The 11455-nt window shown below is 44.2% G+C and overlaps 1 long non-coding RNA gene across 1 annotated transcript; it reads right to left on the bottom strand.

Moving 5' to 3' along the window:
- Positions 1-295: 295 nt before the first annotated feature.
- On the bottom strand, positions 296-11230 carry LOC143819702 (uncharacterized). Its single transcript, XR_013225046.1, has 3 exons — positions 11050-11230; positions 8142-8275; positions 296-2972 (listed from the first exon to the last, which is right to left on the bottom strand). It is a non-coding gene; the product is annotated as an uncharacterized LOC143819702 (long non-coding RNA).
- Positions 11231-11455: the final 225 nt, after the last annotated feature.

The raw sequence follows: 11455 nt of genomic DNA, 5'->3' as shown, positions 1-11455 counted from the left end.
CAGAACTGCTCATCCTGTGGAGGCCTCCGCCCTTTCTAATTCTACTAGGGTGGAAAAGCTCTAAACTGAGATATCTTTATACAGCTGTCGCTGTATAAACATGAAAGGCTAAGGTCTAAGTGGGCAGAGAGTGGGCGAGGCCAGTCCAGGTTGTACCTTCTGATTGGGCCTTCACCAGGAAAGACCAGAGTTCGATCCAGTCAGAAGCCGCAAAGCCAAAGTTCTGACAGGACCAAAGTTCTGACAGGGCCCGCCCACCCAGCCCAGCCAGGGGCAATCTGGAGACATCGCTGCCAGTCTGCCCCTGACCACCACAGAGAGAGGAGGTCAGTAGGGCTGCCAAGGGGGATGAGAATGAAGGCTTGGACAGGCTGTACCAGCCCATTTCGCCCCAAGGCTGTCCTAACTGTCATGTCTAACTGTAACTTTGCCTCAGAACCCAGACCAAGCTGGCAGGAGGCTGGTGAGTGTGCGCCCTCCCCACCTCCCTTCAGGCCTTCTGGGAAGACTTTAACAGCCCCTTCTTTGCAACTCTCTGCAGATTTGAGGCCACTGCACAACATTATTCTGCAGATGAAACTAGAAGCTCTTAAGGAGGTTCTTTTGTCTCCTGTTTCCTCTGTGCAGTAGGCCTCTGTGCAGTAGGCCTCAAGTCTTTCAATTCAACAATAACCTGTGTGGGAGGCCTTATATGTTTCTTCTCTACCACAACTCTGTCCAAAGTAGCCCTTTCTGCCTGGGGAGCTGATCTTTATACTCTGCAGATGACCTGTAATTCCAGGAACTCTCCAGGCCCCACCTGGAGGTTGGCTATCCATGGGTTGGAAATATTCCTGGAGGTTTGGAGCTGGCATTTCAAAATTGTACAATGCCTTAGAGTCCAGCCTTCAAAGGTGCCAGGGAGTTGTGCAGGTGTGTCCCTCCTCGGCTATGGGCTATGGCCAGCCCTTACCATATACAGTTTGTATTCTGGGGTGCAAACAGACAGACTAGCATCAGTCCTGTGAGTCTGGAAAGTGCAGGAAGATCTAAATAAATATTTACAGCCTGAAACTGTAAATAGGGAACAAGTAAATTGCTGGAGAGACATGGGAACTGAAGTGACTTTTCAACCTTGGCCTGGCAAATAAAAAAAAACAGTATAAAAAAACCTTACTAAGGTCAAGACTGCTGTGCACAGAGGGACTTCCTCTTAGGATTGCCAGCTTCCAGGTGAGGCTCTCTACCCTACCTTACTCACAGAGAGTCTGCTATGGGGAGAGGAAGGGCAGACAAATGGAAAATGCTTTGAGACACCTGAGGCCTGCTGGGTCACTGTGGCCCATTTCCAGTTCTCTCAGACCTCTCACAGCCCCACATCCCTCACAGGTTGTCTATTGTGGGGAGACAAATGGAAAAGGTGTTTGTAAACCGCTTTGAGACTCCTTTGGGTAGTAAACAACAGGGTACAGAAATCCAGCTCTTATTCTAAGGAGTAACCATGAAAGAAGCATGCAGGCACATAACAATTTATCAACAGTAAAAAAATGGAGAAGGAACAGGGTGGACACCTGTATACTGTGACTACCCCATGTGCATTAGGGCAGGGGGACATTTCAGTGTCTGTGGCCTAATTCATACAAGGAGGGAAATGATGCAGAACTGGGAGGAATTGGTTGCCAGGTAATCTTCCCCTAAGAAGAGTCTCCAGTCTGATTCTCCCTTCACATATCTGAAGACATGGCTCTGGAAAGCTTATCGGTAGCCACTATGCCACAATTCCCAAAGGCCAGTCCTCTCTCACACTCAATGAACATTCCAAACCACAGGTTATTGACACTCATATCTCCACACCCATGCCCTCATTTGCCACCAGACCTCCACAACCTCCCACACAACACACAGATTGAACCCCATGCCCTTGCAAACTGGACAACTCCTTCCCTTCCACTTCCCACTGCCAAGCTCTAATGCCCGTTGTATCATAAAATATAATTTGCTTTTGATTCTTACAGTTCACTTGGAAATATATTTTCCCACACACAGATGTGGAGACCACTTCGTAGCCAGGTTGGATGTTCCCAGTACTGCCTTTCTAGGGTTTTCAGCTCTGTCTTAGAAAATGCTTGGAGATTTGGGGGATGGGGTTTATGGAGGATGGGGTTTGGAGAGGGGTTTCCCTGTGTTTGATGCCTTCCAAACCAGCCATTTTCTCTAGAGAACTGAAATCCCAGGAAAGCTCTATCCACTACCTGGAGATTGGCCACCTTTTTGACCACAGATTCTTCTGATGCCTACATTATTTGTGTTATTATCTCAGCCACTGATTGTCACAGTGGGAAAACAGGAAAGCTTCTGATTTGACTAATTGGAGCTGGACCCAGGTAAGAAAATGGAGGGACAGACACTTGTAGGCTGCCTGTCCCCAGTTATAAGCAGAGACCCCCAAATCTGCTCCAAAAGGACCAGCTATCCAAAAGATGAAAGAGGAGCAAGTGGCTCCTAGAGTCCCCTGTGCACAGCCCTAAAACTCCCATCAGTGTGGGGCCCCATTTGTAGCCTTAATCTGGGAACTGATTATTTGTGACAATACAGTAGGGTTACCAGCTCCTTGCTGGGCAGTCCCTCAACATCTGCAAGTAGAATGGACTTCACATTGTTGCAGGGAAGCAGCAGGCACAGGATCCTAGTCATCCATTGAAGGCAGAGGACCTTGGTCTGGTGGTGTCACTGTGACTGAGGGTGAACACAGCTTTTGCCCTTGGCTGTCCAGATTTGCAGCTATCTTAGTATGTCCCATGGACTCTGCTGGGTTCATTGAGGGTCTCCTTCTTGTCTTCTTACCAAGAGTTCCCCTCACTTAGAAGGTCAATAGCCAGCAGATGTAGGAAGACAGCGCTGAAGTCAGATGCTCTGCTGGGCTGCTGATCTCTGAAGAGGGTGGTTTCATTTGGAGGTATGGGCAGTTTCCTCTCTTCCTTTGCCAGCTGGACCTTAGATCAAAAGGGGTCAAAAAATTAGCCTGTGCTAACTTTGATGGCTTCTGAGCAATTAATTCTGAGAACTGAATTTGCCTGAAAGACATGTTTCTTTCTGGAACATCTTTCTGGAACATGCTTTTATATGCTCCAGCTGGGCAGATCAGGGTTGATTATGCACTCACTGTTTTTTTTTTGTTTTTTTTTGTTTGCATTATCCGAGTAGTTAACCTGCCTACTGTTTTAAATCCACTTCTGTCCTGTGTATGCATGTGCTCTGTTAATGCAATTTCCCTTTTGTGCTTCCCAAAGAAAACATTTCTGCACAAAACCAAGAAAAAAAGTGGACAAAGAACAGAAATCGGAAAAATGTTTCTGTGGGAGTTTTCTTCTTCCTGTTTTTTCAACATTTATTGGTGGGGTGGTATGAAGCAATGGGTCAGCAGTCCTCCCCTTGATGGAGAAAGGTTAACATGAAGCAAGGGGTCATCTATCAACCCACTGGTGGACAAAGGACAGAGTAGAGAGACAAAACAGAAGAACATTTCTGCATTTGAAAAAATTCACCCAGGGACTGAAGAAAAAAAAAAGTGTTGCAAAGCAACTTTCAAATCTTACTGGGAAAATGCAAGGGAAATGGGTAGTCACCATCAGAGGGTACAATGCAGCACAATGCAAAATTTAAGAAAAAGAATGGGGAGCTGGGACAAGGAAATCCACTCAGATAGTGGGGCCACATGCAGTACCCAAAGAAAAACCGTAGGGGACATTTGAGTTACAGTGCAGGAAACATCTTGTGCATAATCAACCCAGGAGGCTTGGTGGCTAGTCTATGGGTCAGCAAATCAACATTCTATATAGCTGACATGGCATGATTGTTACTCAGGCCAGCCAAGCCAGTTGGGGAAGTGGGGGTGATATCCATACCACTGTGTTAAGAATAAGGGATTGTAATTTTGGTCACATCATCAGAAAAGAAGACTCATGGGGAAAGACAGTAATACTAGGAAAAGGTTAAAGCAGTAGGAAAAGATCATATGGATTGACTGAATAAAGAAAGCAAACTGACCTTCAGTTTGCAAGACGTGAGTAAGGCTGTTAATGATAGAACATTTTTGAGGTAATTAATTTATAGAGCAATGATTTGCTATAAGTACAGTTGTGCAAGTCACTCAGTCAAAACACTTGGAAATCTTTCATAGAGAATACACACTTTTGCTATTTGGGAAAATTGATTCAAACTAGTTGAATAGATTAAGAATTAAACTCTGTTGGTCTTAAAGGTGCCACTGAACTCAAACTTAGCTTTTTGTTGACTCTTTTATTTGTATGCTAATTTGCTGCTAGCCACAATGTTATGTATGGCTGGACCTCACTCGAGAGACTGGCATACTGCCATCAACAACCAGTGGCACCCTACAACTGTCCAGGCTTATGGCAAAACCAGATATTGCTAAAGTCTGCAAAGACCCAACTGGGCCAGACTCTATCTTCTCTACAGCTTGTTCCAAGCCACAGATCTGACATGACAGGAGAATCCTGAGACATGCCCTTCCTTCCTCCCCCCCCCCCCCATTGTATTGCTGATCAAGTGGCTGGCAGAGTCAAGTTTGCCTTGAGGCTTCTAGGCAAGTTCCTTTGTCTCTCACCTCTGACTCAACTTAAGCCAATCTGCCAGGGGAAATCGTTCCCCCACCCCAACAGCTAGACCTATTGAGACATAATGGTTCCCTTTCTTTGAGCTCATTAGCACCCATCTCTGGACCTAGCCAGGCCATTTTACAACTTATCACCCATGGATAATTCCATCATGTCTCTACCTTGTCCCAATCACACCAACATCATGTGCCAAGCGTGACCCCCTCTTTTCAAAAAGATATAAAAACTCTGGCTTTGCCAAGCCAAAATGTGCTTCTGATCTGGGAGCCATTCAGATCACCCTTCCTGCTGCTGGATGGCTGTGTTATACCTCTGCCTCTGGACTGGAAAATATACTGATTGCAACCCCATTTTCCTCTTTGAATTCCTGATTGACTGTTAGTGTGCCTGATATATGCTGTCTATTATTTTCGTACAAATAAAGAATGTTCATTATTTTTAAACTACTATTTGTTGTCTACCTTGAGTTCTAATGGGTTCAATTACCTCGTAAACATTGGCAAGTGATCCATTTTCCGCATTACCAACCTCTTGCAAAGCAGTTCCCCACTGCACACACGTGTCTTGGACATATGAGCGATTTTTTGGTAACAACAGGTCTTAACAAGAGCTTGAATTCAATCTTAGCTATACTTATCACCTGGTTACTTATGCATCTTGACTCCTAACACCACATCTAAGTGGGTTGTATTCAGCCAGTGCACCCTCCCCCAATCTCATCTAATTCCATATGACAACACAAGGCTTTTGTACATGTAGGGCCTATGACTCTCAGTACAGCTTTTTAGGTGGTTAAAGAGAATGCCTCCTCCCCTTTTTTATCACAGAATAATTGGTTGGATGCAAAGAAGAAGAAGAAGAAGAAGAAGAAGAGTTGGTTCTTATATGCCGCTTTTCCCTACCCGAAGGAGGCTCAAAGCGGCTTACAGCCGCCTTCCCATTCCTCTCCCCACAACAGACACCCTGTGGGGTGGGTGAGGCTGAGAGACCCTGATATCACTGCTCGGTCAGAACAGCTTTATCAGTGCCATGGCGAGCCCAAGGTCACCCAGCTGGTTGCATGTGGGGGAGCGCAGAATCGAACCTGGCATGCCAGATTAGAAGTCCGCATTCCTAACCACTACACCAAACTGGCTCTCAATGGTAAACCAATGGTATATACTTAACCTAGAGTTGCCAACATCTAAGTAACAATAAGCAGGAAAAACCCTGTATAAACACTGAACAATATGATGAAAAACATAAATTAACAGTCTTGGTGAGTTCAACAGAGATAACTTTGAAGTAGTGGTCTTTTAAGATGATGTTATTTACATTTCTGTGTGATTCACATCACTGTGGACATTGAATCCATTGACAGCAATTCTCTGTGTCTTGCACAGTGGCATGGACTTGCAAGCAGCATGCATCAGCTTACAGTCAGCATCAGCAAACAAGATGGTTTCAATTTCAAATTGAATTTCTATATCATAAACATATATGCTCATCAATAAATGCCTAGGGCTTTACGCAATATTCTTGAATGTTGTTGCAAATAAAAATCCACATAAAGATACCTTCATAACTAGAACTAACAAAAGAATGCTAACTTACCAATAGGCCTGCCGGAGTTATAGACATTTTATTGAACTTCTCATGGCTTTCGTCTCAGAGAGTACAACAAACTACTGAGTTGTTCTAAATCTTTCCCTCTATTGGGCTGAATGCAATATTGCCAATACAATTAAGTGCTAGTAGGAGATGACCCATCAGTCAAGGTCCAAGAGAAATGCAAGGAAACTGATGATGGCAAACAGTTTATTTTCATGAAGTGGAGTCATCTCAGCAAACAGTCAAACGGTCATAATTAGTCCCTAGGGAGATATCTCATTTTTGAAGAACTTCCTAAGTGACTTTTCAGAATAATTTGTCTTTTCCATACATTTTAAAGATTTCTTCATACTCACACTGGGGACTATTGTAGGCTGAGTCCACTAGATCCCCAGGTTGTATTGAGAGTGAAAAACCTTTGTGTTGAAGTGATATTTTGAAAGAAAGAAATACGTGAGTGTAAAGATACCTTTAAAATTTATGAAAAAGAGAAATTATTCTTAAAAGGCACTGAAGAAGTTTTTCAAAAACGAGTTATCCACCTAGGGACTTGTTATGACTGTTGGACTGTTTGCTAAGATTAATACAACTAAGTGCAGTTGGAGGTCTCCCAGATTTCCAGACAATGATCTCCATTTCCCTGGAGAAAATGGCTGCTTTGGAAGATGGACTTAATAACATTATACCCTACTGAAGTCGTCCCCAGGCTGTACCCGCAAATTCCCTTTTTCCTAGCCAGGAGTTGGCAACCAAAAATCTGTTTTATCCTTGCTGATTGTATGTATTATGTTGAGGCAGACTCTGTGTTTTGCCCTTGTATTTTATTGATTTTGTTTTGTAAATGCCCTTGGCTATATACAATAAATATAATACAAACATAACCCACCCACAGAGATCCAGACCAAAGTTTGAGTCCAATGGTACCTTTAAGACCACCAAAGTTTTATTCAAGGTGTGAGATTTCATGTGCCTGCACACTTCTTCCAACATTGAAATGGAAATCACTAGACTACATATATGGGGAGAAAGCACATTAGCAGAATATTTGTAAACAGCATCATGAAAATATCCAACAAATATGCAGTATAAATCTTGGCCCGGCATGGCCTGGGACCGCCATTGATGCGGCAGGAGGGACCAGCTGAGAGAGACGTGGGGGAGGGGGGCAGAGAGGAGTCATGAGGAGCACACAGCCATGAAGGCAGCATGGTGCCTCGTGATTGGACAGCAGGGAGGGAGATGGGCGCAGGCTCAGTAGAGTGCCTCATACCAATCTCCCTCTTGCTGGAGTGACACAGATGCAATCCCCACTCTTCCTCCCTAGTTGCCTTAGGGTTGTTGGTTGGGTTAAGTCACAGTACAGTTCATGTTGTTATGGTTGCCGGATGTTTCAGTCACAGCTTGTGGGTTGGCAGGGGGTAGAGCTAGTTGTGTGGGGAGAAGGCCTTGCATGGCATACTCTCCAACCTGGGCCCCTTAAAAAAGGCAACAGGCCTGTGAGTGGGTTCCAAACCCAGCTGGGGGAGGCACAGGATTCACAGGGCTGAGTTGCCTGGGACGGGTCTGGAAGAGTCCTGGGTAGTCACTTCCCTTGGTGAGGGATGAGAGCTGCTTACAGGGTCTGAGTTCCTGGCTGGACATTCTTATTCAAGCCACTGTCTGGGGGTTAGAGCAGTCGACTGACTGCAAAAAGCAGCTCCCAACCTCCTGCCATGACAACATGTTACAATAAAACTGTGGCCTTATTAATGCCAAGGCATGTGTGAGCGTCTTTTTATCAGCTCGGGACAACCTCCCTGCAAGTCAATGAAGATATTTAGCCCATTTAAAAACCTTCCTATAGTAACAAGCTGAGTTTATAAGAGATCCGATGACTTAAGTATGCTACAAAATATGAAGTGGTGATTTCTGACAGTTTCTCCCTCTTATACAGACCTGAGCTTTGATCTTTTGCTTTTCCCAGCCCTCAGGATCAAATTTGTAGGAGACACAGTGGGATCCAGCTGATGGCGGAGGCAAGGAACTTCCGTTCCATAAAGTCCCAGGACAGTTGGATACATGCCAGGGATCTGCAAGTTTACAAGAAGGAACAGATCTAAATTATATACTGCCTTTTTGGACTTGAAAGGAACATTTGAAACTTCAGAGCATGTCCAGTCTACATCATGTTAGGTTAGATGTTCTTCATCTGGGAGACCTTCTCCAATGATCTCTATCAACAAGGGTGTTAAGCAGGGGTGCATTTTACCACCTTTTTAATTAAATCTTTTTAAAAAAATGATCTTGTCCCTTTTTTGGCTTCTATTGATGGTCACAGTCCAAGGCTTGGCTCAGTACCTACTCTTTTTGTCTGTCTTCCGCATGAGTTTGAAACGTTTATTGAACCGCTGCAATTTATATTGTGTGATTTATGAGAAATCTAAGGTTTGGGATTTTTTTCAGATTCCTGGAAGCTATATCATTGGAATATTAATGGCAATGCCCTTGAACAGGTTAAGCACTTGAAGTTGTCTCAGTGTTTATTTCCAATTTAATGCTTCATGGACTCGTCACCAGAAGATGGCAATTAATACAGCTAAAGTAAGTGCTGCTGCAATATCTTGATTTTATTTCTCTGATGGAGGCAACCAATATGAACCCGCTGCCCTAAAAGCTTTCAATGCAAAATACTGGAGCTCAGTTATTATTTGGTGTGCCCCTTTGGACAGAAGCTATTGATAACACAGTTGAACAAATTCAATGTAATTTCCTGCAGAAAATCTTGGGGGTCCCAATGTGTACCTTATGCTGCTTTTTGATTGGAGTGTCCATTGGGTTGACTACCCCTGATCTAGTCCAACCCCTTGCACTATGCAGGACACTCACATCCCTATCTCTCATCCACTGTTACCTGCCACCCCCTTGAACCTTCACAGAATCAGCCTGTCTGTCAGATGGCTATATAGGCTCTGTTTAAAAATTTCCAAAGATGGAGAACCCACCACCTCCCAAGGAAGCCTGTTCCACTGAGAAACCACTCTGTCAGGAACTTCTTACTGATGTTTAGACGGAATTTATTTTGAATTAATTTTATCCCATTGGTTCTAGTCTGTCCCTCTGGGGCAACAGAGAACAACTCTGCACCATCCTCTATATGACACCTTTTCAAATACTTGAAGATGGTTATCAGATCCCCTCTCAGTTGTCTCCTCTCCAGGCTAAACAGACCAAGCTCCCCCAACCTTTCTTCATACATCATGGTCTCCAAACCCCTCACCATCTTTGTTGCCCTCCTCTGGACACACTCCAGTTTGTCTACATCCCTCTTCAATTGGGGTGCTTTGGATTTATCTTTGGAAACTTTTCCTCTGCTCTATGAATCAGAGGCTTAAAAAAGATCTAACTTACTGGACTGCTCCCCACTGAATCTAGGGTTAGTACACAGCGTGGCTTACATGGCTCCATATTTCTTCCAACTCCATGTACCAAAGTGATGTGGAGCCTTTACTTTGGCTAGATTAAATGTACTCCTTCCAGCTATATTTTCTGGATGATATCAGGGTGTGTCATACTCCAGTACATTTTGCCCTTGTGTGAAGGACCATATTGAAACTGTTTCTCATGTTTTTCTTCAGGGCTTTTTTTACCAGATACTTCGTTCTAAATGTCTAAACCCCATTTTAAAACATTCAGCAGAATTTCCCAATTATCTTACGGTTCCTTTTCTTCTTGAGAAGGTAGATCAAGAAATAATAGAAATTGTAGCAAAGTTCCTTCATGTTGCTATAATTATTTGATCTGACAAGTATTAGCTATATGCGTTTACCTCTGAATTCTGTAGCACTCTTGTTGATTGTATATTATATTAGTGTTCTCTTTTTTGAAGGCCAATAAAGGCTACTTGACTTGTACTTTTAGTTATTTATTAGATTTTTATGTTTAGTCACTGCTCACCCAAAGGATCACACGGTGCCTTCCAACATTCAAACAGTAGAAATAAGTTAAAAACAGCACAACAGCAGGTAACGAATATAAAACTTTAGCATTACCACTAAAACACACACAAACAAATATGTGGACTACACTCCAAAGGCCAACCAAAACAATTTAGCCTTGTATGCTCTACAGAAGCTGAACAAGTCTGGCTGGACATGGATGTCATCAGAGAATTCATTCTACAGGGCAGGAGGGCATAGCTGAGACGACCCTTCCCCTGCTGACAGCTAACTGAGCCATCCTGGGGCCAGATACCTACAAGAATCACCTGGAGGATGACTGAAGGGAGGGGGATAAGAATGAGATAGCCCTGTTTCCCAATGTACTTTCTGTCCTGTTTCCCAATATACCTCTGGAGCATCTCTTTGAAAACAGGCTTTTGACAGGTAGAGAAAGCTCCCCCACCCTCCATTTATACCTGTCCTGTATAATTGTCCTTAACTTTTGACAAAGCCACAGAAAGGTAATGTGAGACAAGAAAGAAAGCCCACCCATCAAAAACAGGCTTCCACGTTCTAAACATACAATACATATGTATTTTGGCAGTTGTACCATGCTCATGTTCTTAGACCAGGGATTACTAACTAGGGTTTCCTGGTGCTCTGGGCCTCTGTGAGAATCCCCCTCAGGCTCCCCAGTCTTTCCACCGTAGCCTGCCTTAACAGACTTGTCCAGAAGCTACTCCCAGCATTGCTGTGAAAGCAGGGAAACTGCTACTTCCATTGAAAACTGTGGATAGTATTCACATGTGGTTGCTGTGCCTGTGAAAGGGGGTGGAGCCTGGATGCCTACTCCTGCCTCAAACCGCCTTCTTTCTCTACCCCCCTCCATCTTCCTTGGGCATGGCAGGGAGGCATGGTCATCTTACATCACTTCTGGCTTTGGTTCCAGGGCTCCTTGATGCCCAAAAAATATTTCAGGGGCTTCTCCGTGGTCAAAGGGTTGAAAAACGCTGTCTTAGGCAGTGGCCCTAGTGTCAGCAAGCCTGGGATCACCGCTGTCTCATGTGAACCCTGTAAAAGAAGGGAAATTGAAGGAGCAGTGGGCCAGCGGTTGGTTAGCTGCGGTTGCTACGGAAGCCAGAAAACATTCTTATGGAACTTAAAGGTACGGAATGGGGGGGGGGAGGGATGGCAGGAGGGGAGAGACAGGAGAATAAACAACTGGGTTGTACTCCAAGGACTGTTGGGTTGTAGGCAGTCAGTCTATGCCTACACACATCATAGAATTATACCAGACTAGGGGCAAAATCTGTTGCATCCAGGAATAATACA

Source organism: Paroedura picta, chromosome 10 (genome assembly GCF_049243985.1).
Source record: "Paroedura picta isolate Pp20150507F chromosome 10, Ppicta_v3.0, whole genome shotgun sequence".
NCBI lineage: Eukaryota > Metazoa > Chordata > Lepidosauria > Squamata > Gekkonidae > Paroedura > Paroedura picta.
This window is presented reverse-complemented; position numbering and strand designations above follow the sequence as displayed.